The sequence below is a fragment of the Lathyrus oleraceus genome, chromosome 6, assembly GCF_024323335.1.
Source record: "Lathyrus oleraceus cultivar Zhongwan6 chromosome 6, CAAS_Psat_ZW6_1.0, whole genome shotgun sequence".
NCBI lineage: Eukaryota > Viridiplantae > Streptophyta > Magnoliopsida > Fabales > Fabaceae > Lathyrus > Lathyrus oleraceus.
In genome coordinates, this window is record NC_066584.1 from 70741 (window position 1) to 82004 (window position 11264).

General features: G+C 40.6%; 1 pseudogene; it reads left to right on the forward strand.

Annotated features, from left to right (window-relative positions):
* Positions 1 to 831: 831 nt before the first annotated feature.
* LOC127098992 (uncharacterized) lies at positions 832 to 931 on the forward strand (annotated as a pseudogene).
* Positions 932 to 11264: the final 10333 nt, after the last annotated feature.

The window sequence follows — 11264 nt, forward strand, 5'->3', positions numbered from 1 at the left end:
GTGATTTGATGCGTTATTTACTTAACATTACATAATGTTGTATAATGCTTATTATATTGATTGAGGAACTCACCCTTACACCTATTTTTCAGGTAACGAGCAGTGAGTTGAGTAGGAGCTAGTGCTTGGAGTCTAGTGTAGTCTCCTAGTGGGTCATGCTCTGATAGATGTAACATCGGGATGGGTTGTTTGAATATTTTATTGATTGGTTGTGAACCATTTTGCATGTAATATGTTACATGATGTGAATAATTGAATTGATTTTATCCGCTGCGTATTATGCAGATACTTTATAATTTGGATTAAATAAATGAGCATGACAGGATATTCTGATGATGGTTGTGAAGTGATTGTGTGACACCCTTCGGGGCATAATTACTCTGATTGATATGTTGCTATTTTAATTAAATAATTTGGGGTATTTAGAAGGGTGTTACATAGTTCACTTGCTCTGCTTGGATTCCTGTCAAGAGTTGACAATCCGTAGGAGTGTGACCTTGGATTCCACAGACCTCGCAATTCTGAGTTATAGCAACCACGGCGGCTGGAGGTGATACATTTAAACTTTCAATTTTCTGGACCAAAGCATCCACTTTTGCATTAACGTGATCAAGGTTACTTATCTCGTACATGCCAGTTTTCGTTTGAGGTTTTTCCACCATTGTTCGTTCGGTTCCCCACTGATAGTGGTTTTGGGCCATGCTTTCGATAAGCTGGTAAGCATCAGCATAAGGTTTGTTCATTAGTGCACCACCTGCAGCGGCGTCTATTGTTAACCTTGTGTTGTACAAGAGACCATTATAAAATGTGTGAACTACTAACCAGACTTCCAAACCATGGTGTGGGCAAAGTCTCATCATGTCTTTGTATCTTTCCCATGCTTCGAAAAGAGACTCGTTGTCTTTCTGTTTAAATCCGTTTATCTGGGCTCTTAACATAGCTGTTTTGCTTGGCGGAAAGTATCGGGCAAGAAAAACTTTCTTCAACTCGTTCCATGTGGTGACAGAGTTTGAAGGGAGAGACTGAAGCCATCTTCTAGCGCTATCTCTTAATGAGAAAGGAAAAAGACGAAGTCGAATTGCCTCTGAAGTGACACCATTAGCTTTAACAGTATCAGCGTATTGGACAAATACGGATAAATGAAGGTTTGGATCCTCGGTAGGATTTCCAGAGAATTGGTTCTGTTGCACAGCCTGCAACAGCGAAGGTTTAAGTTCGAAGTTGTTTGCTTCGATTGCGGGCGGAGCAATACTTGAATGCGACTCATCTTGCGATGGAGCGGCGTAATCTCTAAGAGCACGAGCTGGTTCTGCCATCTCGGTTATCGAAGGAAAAATGTTTTTGAAATCAGGAAGTTCTAAAGGAGGGAGATTGTTTGCAGCACGATATTCCCGAATTCGTCGTAGGACTCGGAGATATAGTTCGATATCGTTGATTCGTAAATAGAGCGGTTCGCCTTGAGAGCGAGTGCGTGGCATACAAATCAACGAAAGAAAGAATAGAAGAAAAAGAAACCTTAGCCTCTACAGCGTAACGGAAGAGTTACGATATCGATTAAATAAAAGTCCCCGGCAATGGCGCCAAAAACTTGATCGCGACTTTATGAGTCGAATTTGGGGTACAAACTGCAAGTGCACAGTTCTATCGCGTAGTTTTAAAAGATATCGATCCCACAGGGACTTATGAATCGATATACCGTTATCTAAGGTTACTTCGTAAAGCTAAGGTGAACAATGTTTGATTGTTTGGGGGAAAGCTAAAAACTAAACTAAGATCTAGATTAAATATTAATAAAGCAGATATCGGTATGTAGTTCGTCGTAATTAAGGAATCAATCCTTTGTCGGTCTCTTGGTTTTAAAATAAATCTTTTCAGTTGACTTTATTGATTAAAAGTTTTATCTCAAACTCTCGCTCTGTTGAATAAACCATGATTTTATGTTAATGCAGCTGTCACTTATAATTAAGTCAAAAACCATTTTTTTGAAAGCAATACAGTCCATAGAAACTCTTTTCAAGAAAACACTGACCGTTTAAACACCCTTATCTCAAACTCTCGCTCTGTTGACTTAGGTTATATAATTAAATTCGAATGCTTAACTCTCGTCCTCACATTCAATCTTTAAAAATACTTTTTGGAAAAGATCGGAATTTAATTAACTCTAAAACTTGCTCTCGCCCTGATCTAGAATTAATGTCTAATTTACCCTGTCCTGTTAAAACCTCAAACTCTCGCTCTATTGATTTTAACTTCTTTATGTCTTTTACTTTCGTAAAAACCTTTGTTATTAAACCTGTAAATTGAGACCGTAAAAAGAGTGATTTTAATTCTAAACTTAATTTAACCGACTTAGTTTTGATTCCTTATTCCGCTTACTTTACATACCGATATCTAGGCGAATTAGCCAGACATGCTAAACAAACTAAAATACTTATCATGCATAAACAGACTCATCCCAGGCAGATAATATAAATAAACAATAAAACAAAGCATTAAATAATAATTAAAGAACCTGAATGGGTTAAACAATAGTCTTGAACACTCCACCACAAGCCGGTAGGATTTGTTCTTGGATTCTTCAATTAAACAACAAAACAAAACGAAGGAAATAAAAACTAGATTCTAACGTAAGGTTAGATCCGGTAAAAAGGTGCACAATAGTTTCCGGTGTAGAAACTATTGCGCGAAAAGAATTAACTAAATGCTAAAAAGGAAAAAGGAAAATAGAAATTGCAAGAGAGATAATGTAGAACTCGTAAAAATAATAAAGAAACAATAATGTTAAGTTGCAGGAAAAGGAAATATGCAAAAGCGAAAACGGCAAAGGAAAAAATGTGGAAAAGCTTCGGAACCCTTTTTGGTTTTGCAAGTGGCTATTTATATATGCTTGAGTAACTGCTTCCGCTGCCAAAAAGGTCTTCAACGTGCATAAAAGCATGGCGTGGATATAGGGCTCAACACTCCTCAACGTCTCTGAGGCGTTCCTTGCGCCAAAAATGTAGGGGAATGGTGTGACGTTCGTCACACCATGTGTGACGTCCGTCACAGGAGTGTGCAAGGCGTGACGCTCGTCACAGCCTCTGTGACGTCCGTCACATGCACGGCACCTGCGTTTTGTGTTTTGGGCTGGGCTTTGACATTTGGTTCATTTTCTTTCTTTTTGTTCCTTTTTGCACCTCCTTTTCTTCCATTTTTACTTGTGCTTCAAAATAAGCCACCTGAGACAAATAGGAAGAAAATACCGCGTAATATCTAATAAAATGAAGTGAACTTAAATAAATAATAATAAAATTTAATTGAATTAAGTCCTAAAATATGATATAATTTCGTGTTATCATCGAGTTTGGCAGAGTGGTTATCATTAGGTTTTGCATGTGGGTTTAGATGTGCATGAATGTGTGAAACAATACCTTGAATGTTCAATCACGTAATTTCTGTAATGGATTCCATAGGGCTTGGGGTTCTGAAATCGTACTGTCATCAAAGAAGAACCCAGAACCCGCAGCCGTTCGCTAGCACCTCGCTAAGCAAACATGTAGCGAGGGTTCGCCAAGCCTTCGCTAGGCGAGGCAGTAGCGAACATGACAGTAATTGATTTTTTCTGCCTGCACTCTAATCTATTTTGTACTTGTTTAACATGTTTTCTATTACAACATGCAATTTTTACCTGACACTATTATTGCTATGATTCTTTTGTTTGGTGCAACTCTTAATCGCACCCCATCTTGTTATTCTAACCTATTTGCTGAGTTTTTGTGAGGGCTCACATGACTCTTTAAGAGACAGCATGCTCGGTGTTCCACTTTATTTGTGGGACACCATTGTGGAGATTTATTATGATTACTTGGCTGATTACATTGCCTTCGAATATGTGATCGTGTCCCTCTTTTTGTTGCCTTACGATATTACGGTCATGTCCCGCAAATGTGGGGATACCCTTAGCAAAGACCCTTTCGATGAAATCATCATCATCCCTAAGCAAATAAGTCATAGTCCCTTCAATCAAAAGGTCAATGTCCCTACGAGATAAACCTTGTCCCTCGAATGTTGCCTTTGAATATATGACTTTGTCCCTCGATGACCCTTCGTTGTAGCCTACGATTAAATGATAATCATCCCTTCGAATGCTAAGGTATCCTTACAAATGTTGCCTTCAATGACCAATCGACGACCACACGATGTCCCTTTACATCCAAAGGATAAGACTACTTACTTCTAAATAGCAAGGACAATTTTACCCTCCTAAGGATAGGAAATACCTATAAAGACCTTGGTTAGGTATAACTCTTAAATGCTTGCTCACAGCTTAAAATACTTTTCACACCTCAGACTTTTCAAAACATCTTTTATAAAATCACCACTTGGTATACATTCGCACCAGAATCATTGCCGAGTTATATTTTTCTAAACATCTTTCAAAATCAAACGAGATAACCACTTTGTATACATTCGTACAAGAATCATTACAAAGTTAAACTCTCCTTTCAAAATATTTTCTAAACACATCACATCTCTCAAACACTTTCTCAAACAAGGAAAACATAAGTGAGTTAAGCAATTAAGAGCCCATGGATAACCATGGATACAAAGGGTGCTAACACCTTCCCTTTGTATAATGTACCTCCCGAACTCAAAATCTAATCAAGGTCTTTCCTGTTCTTTTCCGCCTTTCCTTATTGGATAAAAGAAAAGTCGGTGGCGACTCTTGCTATCCGCAACATAGCTTTTCAAAGCAAAAACACAAAGTCAGTTCACCGTATGACAGAACTGGCGACTTTGCTGGGGATATTTAAAAAGAGAGGTTACCTTAAAGACAAGATCACTTATGTTTTCGAATTGTTTCCTTGTCTGATTTACTTTTATAGGATTGTTTGGGTGTTCTATGCTTGAGTGAAAGATCCTACACCCGGATCTAGTGTACCTTAGGTAAGTAGCAAGAGATCATCGCGACTGTCCGGCGTATACTGGAATGGTTAAAATGATGGCTACGGTTAATGTGACACTTTGGATGTCCTGATGTTCCTCATGTTTACTTGAGGAAAAGTTTGGCGTCTGCGTGGTGTCATCGAAGCATTAACCAGACCTTTAGAACCCTAATTGACTCATCCTAGCCATTAGAAAGTAGTGAGATAACTGACTTCGGTTCCGACTGGGGTTGGTTGATACTCGATACTACACTCTTTGAGATTGGACTTTAGGGAAATTTCGGTCAACCGCTTAGTGTTGCACTGAAGTGGACTTAAGGAAAGGTCAATGATTTGAGATCCTTCTAGAACCAGGTTACTATTCTAGGACAGGTTGAACCAACCAAACTTCAGTGGGGAGGGTACTTACCTATGGGACGCATGCAAGCCTTAAAACCTAGGAATGATTGTGGTGTGACTTGTTTGTGTTTGTTACTTACTTGACATCATAACATCATAACATCATAACATCATGACATCATGGCATTGTACCAACCATTTTGAGGACTTAGGGATTTAACTTTGCTCTGTTTTGTAAGGCTATGGCTTCCAGGAAGACCATCCGGATCAATTTTGTAGCGACCTCTCCTCAACTCAAGGATTTAGTGTCAGAACTTCCCGATCATGCTCAGTTCATCAAGAAACATGGTCATCTCCTCAATTTAGTTACCACCGGTTTCAAGGAAGATATAATTGAGAGTTCTATTCCAGTTCTTCGATCCTAAACATCATTGCTTCACCTTCCCAGATTATCAGTTGGTACCCACATTAGAAGAATTTTCCAGGTTGCTTGGTATACCTATCCTTGATCAAACACCTTTCAGTGGTTTAGAAAAGATTCTGAGGTTTGAAGAGGTTGTCGCGGCTTTACACGTGACAAAGTCCGACATTGAAACTAATTGGGTAACAAGAAGTGGAGTTAAGGGTTTACTTGCCAAATTTCTGATAAATAAGGCCCGAGAATTCCTAAAAGCTATGAGTGTCCACACTTTCGAAGATGTTCTAGCATTACTAATCTATGGTTTGGTGTTATTTCCTAATCCGGATCAATTCATAGACATGAATGCTATTAAGATATTTCTCACTCATAACCCTGTGCCCACCTTGCTTGGAGACATTTTGCATTCCCTTCACACTCGTACTACGAAAAGGCAAGGGACTCTCATGTGTTGCGTACCTTTATTATCTAGGTGGTTTATTTTGCACCTTCATCAATCAGTCCTGAAGAATGAGCAAAATTTGAAATGGTCTCAAAGGAAAATGTCGCTCTCCCATTCAGACATCCATTGGTGTCCCCAACCCAAAGAAAATGTTATCATCATTGACCGTTGTGGAGAATTATCTAACGTACCACTCCTGGGGATAAGAGGAGGTATTACTTATAATCCTGCCTTAGCCCTACGTCAGTTTGGTTATGCTCGAAGAGATGGCCCACATGAAGAAATTATCCAAGGCACTGTGTTTGACTATGACAACGATTCTCAAGGTCTCCGTCAAAGGTTTGTACGAGCTTGGGGCATGGTGAAAAGAAGTACTTTAGGACAGAAAAACTCTATTCCTATGGAACCTTATCTCAGATGGGTACGCGCCAGAGCTCGTGAGCTTATCATGCCATATCTTGCAATCGGACCTCTGATTGTTGAGCCAAAAGTTGAAGGAGGTACCCCTCAGATCATTCCTTATCCAGATATGCCTACCAATGTTGAAGAATTGAAGAAATCTTGGATCCAGTTGAGAGAGGAAAGGGATACTTTTGAAGCTCAGTTCTGTGCTGAAAGGAAGAAAGTATTAGAGCTCACCAGCCAGCTTAAGGAGGAACGAAGTCTCAATGCATATCTCCGCCCAAAAAGAAGTCGTCCCTGGGAGACTTGAGTTTTCATTTTTTTTCTTGTAATGAACATTGATTAAAGAAATTATTAATAAAAGTTCCCTTTTGTTGGTGGTTTACGCAAAGTTAAATTCCAAAAGTCCTTGAAAACATTTCATACATTGCATAGCATAGCATAACATAACATTGCATAACAGGTACTCTAAAAGATCAATGTTCTCACGGTTTTTCCTCCAATCAGGAAAATGGCCCTCGAACAAACTGTCAAGGATCTCCAGGCTCAAAATGCTCAATTCCAGGAGATGATCTTGAACTTATCCAAGGGGCAGGAGGAACTGAAAACTCTATTGCTCGAGAAGAAGAAAGACAAGAAACCTGTGAGTTGCATTAACCCGGGGAGAAGGTTTAAAGGACAGGCTCCAGGAATCAAGATTGGAATTCCGAAGGATAAAGAAGGTGAGACAGAAAATGATTCAGAAGAAGAGAATGTTGATCCCTTCAACCCTGAGGACGACTATGAAAATTATGAAAGTGAACAGTACTCTCCGAAAGATGATAAGTATAAGTTGCTAGAAGAACGTATGCTAGCTATGGAGAGTCAGAAGGCGCCCGGTCTAGATTTCGAAAGCTTAGGTCTGGTCTCTGACGTGGTCATTCCTCGCAAATTCAAGGTTCCCGCTTTCACTAAGTATGATGGTGCGTCTTGTCCTCAGATGCATCTGAGAGCTTATGTGAGAAAGATTCAGCCGTATACCACTGATAGGAAGCTATGGATCCATTTCTTCCAAGAGAGTCTGTCTGGCGCACAGTTAGAGTGGTATTATCAGCTCGAGAGCTCTAACATCCGCACCTGGACTGATTTGGCGACAGCTTTCTACAAACACTACCAATATAATTCTGAATTAGCGCCTACTCGGCTACAGCTGTAGAGTACGACTATGGGCTCTAAAGAAAGCTTCAAAGAATATGCTCAAAAATGGAGAGATTTGGCTGGCAAAGTCAAACCCCCTATGACTGATCGAGAATTAGTAGACATGTTCATGGGTACACTGACTGGCCCATTCTACAGCCATCTATTGGGAAGTTCCTCATCGGGTTTCACTGAACTTATATTGACTGGTGAACATGTTGAAAGCGGCATTCGAAGTGGAAAGATACAGGAGGCTACCTCTGCAGGCACCAAAAAGTCCTATCATGGGAAGAATGAATCAAATGCTGTGTACGGTCAAAGGGGTCATAACAAGAAAAATCGTGACCATACTGTTGGAGCAGTTACGATTGCAGCACCGCCATCTCAAAACTTCCAACACAGACAAGATAGACCAAGAAGGCAGTTTACCAAGATCAATAAGACTTTAGCACAAGCACTGCAGGGTATGCTAAAAGCAAATTTAATTACCCTCAGAGATCCTCCTGCAAATCCCAACACTACTTCTCCTTATTATAATCCCAATGCCAGGTGTGCATATCACTCCGATAGCCCCGGGCATGATACAAACGATTGTTGGTTGTTGAAGAATAAGATTCAGGATATGATCGACGCTGGAGAAATTGAATTTGATCCTCCGGAGACTCCTAATGTCATCACTGCTCCTATGCCTAATCATGACAAGACTGTTAATGTTGTGGATGACAATTCTCACATTACTAATGTAGCTGACTTAGCATCTCCTCTCCTGATCATCAAGAAGAATTTATTGCAAGCTGGTTTATTTCCAGGTTGTGCTGAAAATTGTGATCTCTATGATTGCTTGAAGTTGAGGAATGGTATTCAACGGCTGATGGAGGATCGTACAATTCTCTTTGAAAAGATTCCTAAGGTGGAAAACCCTACTGAAGAAATATCTGTGATTGCTAGGTCCAAAGCTCCAGTGAAGATTACCGCTACTAGAGTGTCTGTGAAGATTACTGTTGTGCCCAAGGTAGCTCCCCTAATTATTACTGCACCTGGCCCAGTACCGTATTCCTCAAGCAAAGCCATCCCGTGGAATTATGGAGGTGATGTTTACATCCACGGCATAAAGCAAAATGATAATTCTGCTAATCCTAAAGACGTTGACATTGTTGGGACTAGTAAAATTACTCGAAGTGGAAGGATCTTCTCTCCAGAAATCTCACCTCCCGCCCCTGAAACTCAAGGAAAGGGACCGGTAATCAATCCTTCCCAGCCAAAGACACCAGTCGAAGTTACTACCGAAGATGTTACCAAGTAGGAAATGGAAGAAATGCTGAAAATCATCTGTAAGAGTGATTTTGATGTGGTAGAACAGCTGGGGCATACTTCGTCTAAAATTTCGATGTTATCCTTGTTGTTATCTTCTGAATCTCATGCCTATTGGTATTGACACAATCATAAGTGCCTATTGGCATCATTATATACACATGTTCAAACTAAAAACATGAATGAGACATGTCATATAATAAAGCCTAAAAATAAAATCTAAGAACTATGTACAATATCTTCATTGTACACAACTCCACAGCGGAAGATCACGACAATCATCGTCCCTTGAAACATCAGTAGATAGCTTCTCTTGAATTTAACCTGCAAGGAATACCTGAAAAATAACAACAATAATGGGATAAGATAATAATATTAATGAGTTCTCTTATCCTATGGGTCCACAGGGCTCTACAGGGTTTTCTAAACAAATCCTAACTCGAGTCTTCATCTCTCGTTACTTATGTATCATGCACACAAGATAACTAAGACTCAAGTATCTAAGGGATATTCGCAATGTATGGAAACATGTTACTTGAGTGCATCCACTCAACAAAATCACTATTCGGATGCACGAAAGATCAAGCCCCGAGCGGACTTACGTCTAAGCCAAGCCTGGTTCATGCATGCTCGTATGATTCGACTTTCGCGGTGGATATCGGGTCCTCTATGAGTTACAAACTCATTTTAAGCGACTGTCACTCGTATGGGATTCTAACCCACTTAGGGTATCTTTCACTGTATGGGACTCTAACCCACTTAGGTGTCCACCTTTCCCCCACGTCCGCCGTGGTTGGGGCTCAAACCTAATTGAGGCACGGATCATTGGTTCCACATTGTCGCAACCTGAAAAATACAGTGTGCAAAAAAACAACCGGCGAAAGAGAATGACAGGAGAGTCGCCACCGTGCGTTATTCATCCCAAAGGAGGGAAAGGAAACGCTCGAAGTAAACCTGAAAAAAGGAAAGGACAAGACGGTCTCGCAACCAAATCTTGGGTTCGGGAGTCGGTTATGCGAAGGGAAGGTATTAGCACCCCTACGCATCCGTAGTACTCTACGGGATCCACTTTTGTGGCTTTTTGTCTAAAGGGTGTGGGTTTGCCTAATGTACTATTTACTAAAAGGTTAAGAGAAATGACTCGCGTGGATGTCGCATCCACTGCATACGTATCTCATCTGAATATGAGAATCAGAGTCTTCGTAGCTCGGCTGACCTATGGGTTGGGGGATGTGTGCTCGCTAAGACATCGCGTCTTATGCCTACGTATCTCATCTGGAATGAGAATCAGAGCGAGCCGTAGTTCGGCTAACTACGGGGTCATGGAATGGGTTTTGGATGAACGACGTCACTACGCAATCTACCGGATGCTCGACCTTTGGAGACTTACTCGCCTGTAGTAGAAGGAGTAAACGTGTGTTACTTTGGGTTTTAGGGTTTGGGATGCTCGAGGGCAAACGGGCAGTCCTTGACGAAGGAACCGCGCTACATGTGGGGATACGAATACAAAACACAAAACATGTATCTCAAAGTAAAATGCCACCAAGGGGCTCAAACATTGCCTCCTATCGAGGTCTTCCAGCTAAGAAAGCGATAAAGTATGAGAAAGGGAAAAAATTACCACACGGATAAAAATCCGAAGCTATAGCAGTTAAAGGGGCAAGAAACCCTGAAATGTCTCCAGCTGGACCGTCAAAGGAAATCAATCAACACGAATAATCAGAATAAAACTCCAGGGGGTATCCCACAAATAAAGTGGGAAACCACGCGAGTGTCTCTGCGAAAGTCATGTGAGCCCTCACAAAACTCGACAAAGGGTTAGAGCAGCAGGATGAAATCAAGAGAAAACAATGCCATGGAAACACAAGACAGGTTAGAATAAACAAAATAGGGTAACCCAGAGTTGCCCCTAAATCAAAATGTAACCACATGAATAATTCCATCAAAATTCACAGAAGGCTCAAAAAAAAGGTATCAAATTCACCCATAATACCTCATACATTTAGAGCATTCAAATAAAAGCCATATAGATGATGGATATAGGGCAAACCTGATTGGAGAGCTTGATTGAAATTGAGTTGCACCCGTGAGGTTTACAAGTTGAGTTCCCTTCAGGGTTTGGAGGCTGCTCTGAACTATGTTAGTTCTTCTCTCACTATCTTTTTCCTCGGGGTTTTGTTCCAAGGAAACCTCAGAGTATTTTGCTTCTCTCCCTTTTTCTCAAGTGAATCTCCCAGTGTAACTCCAAGTG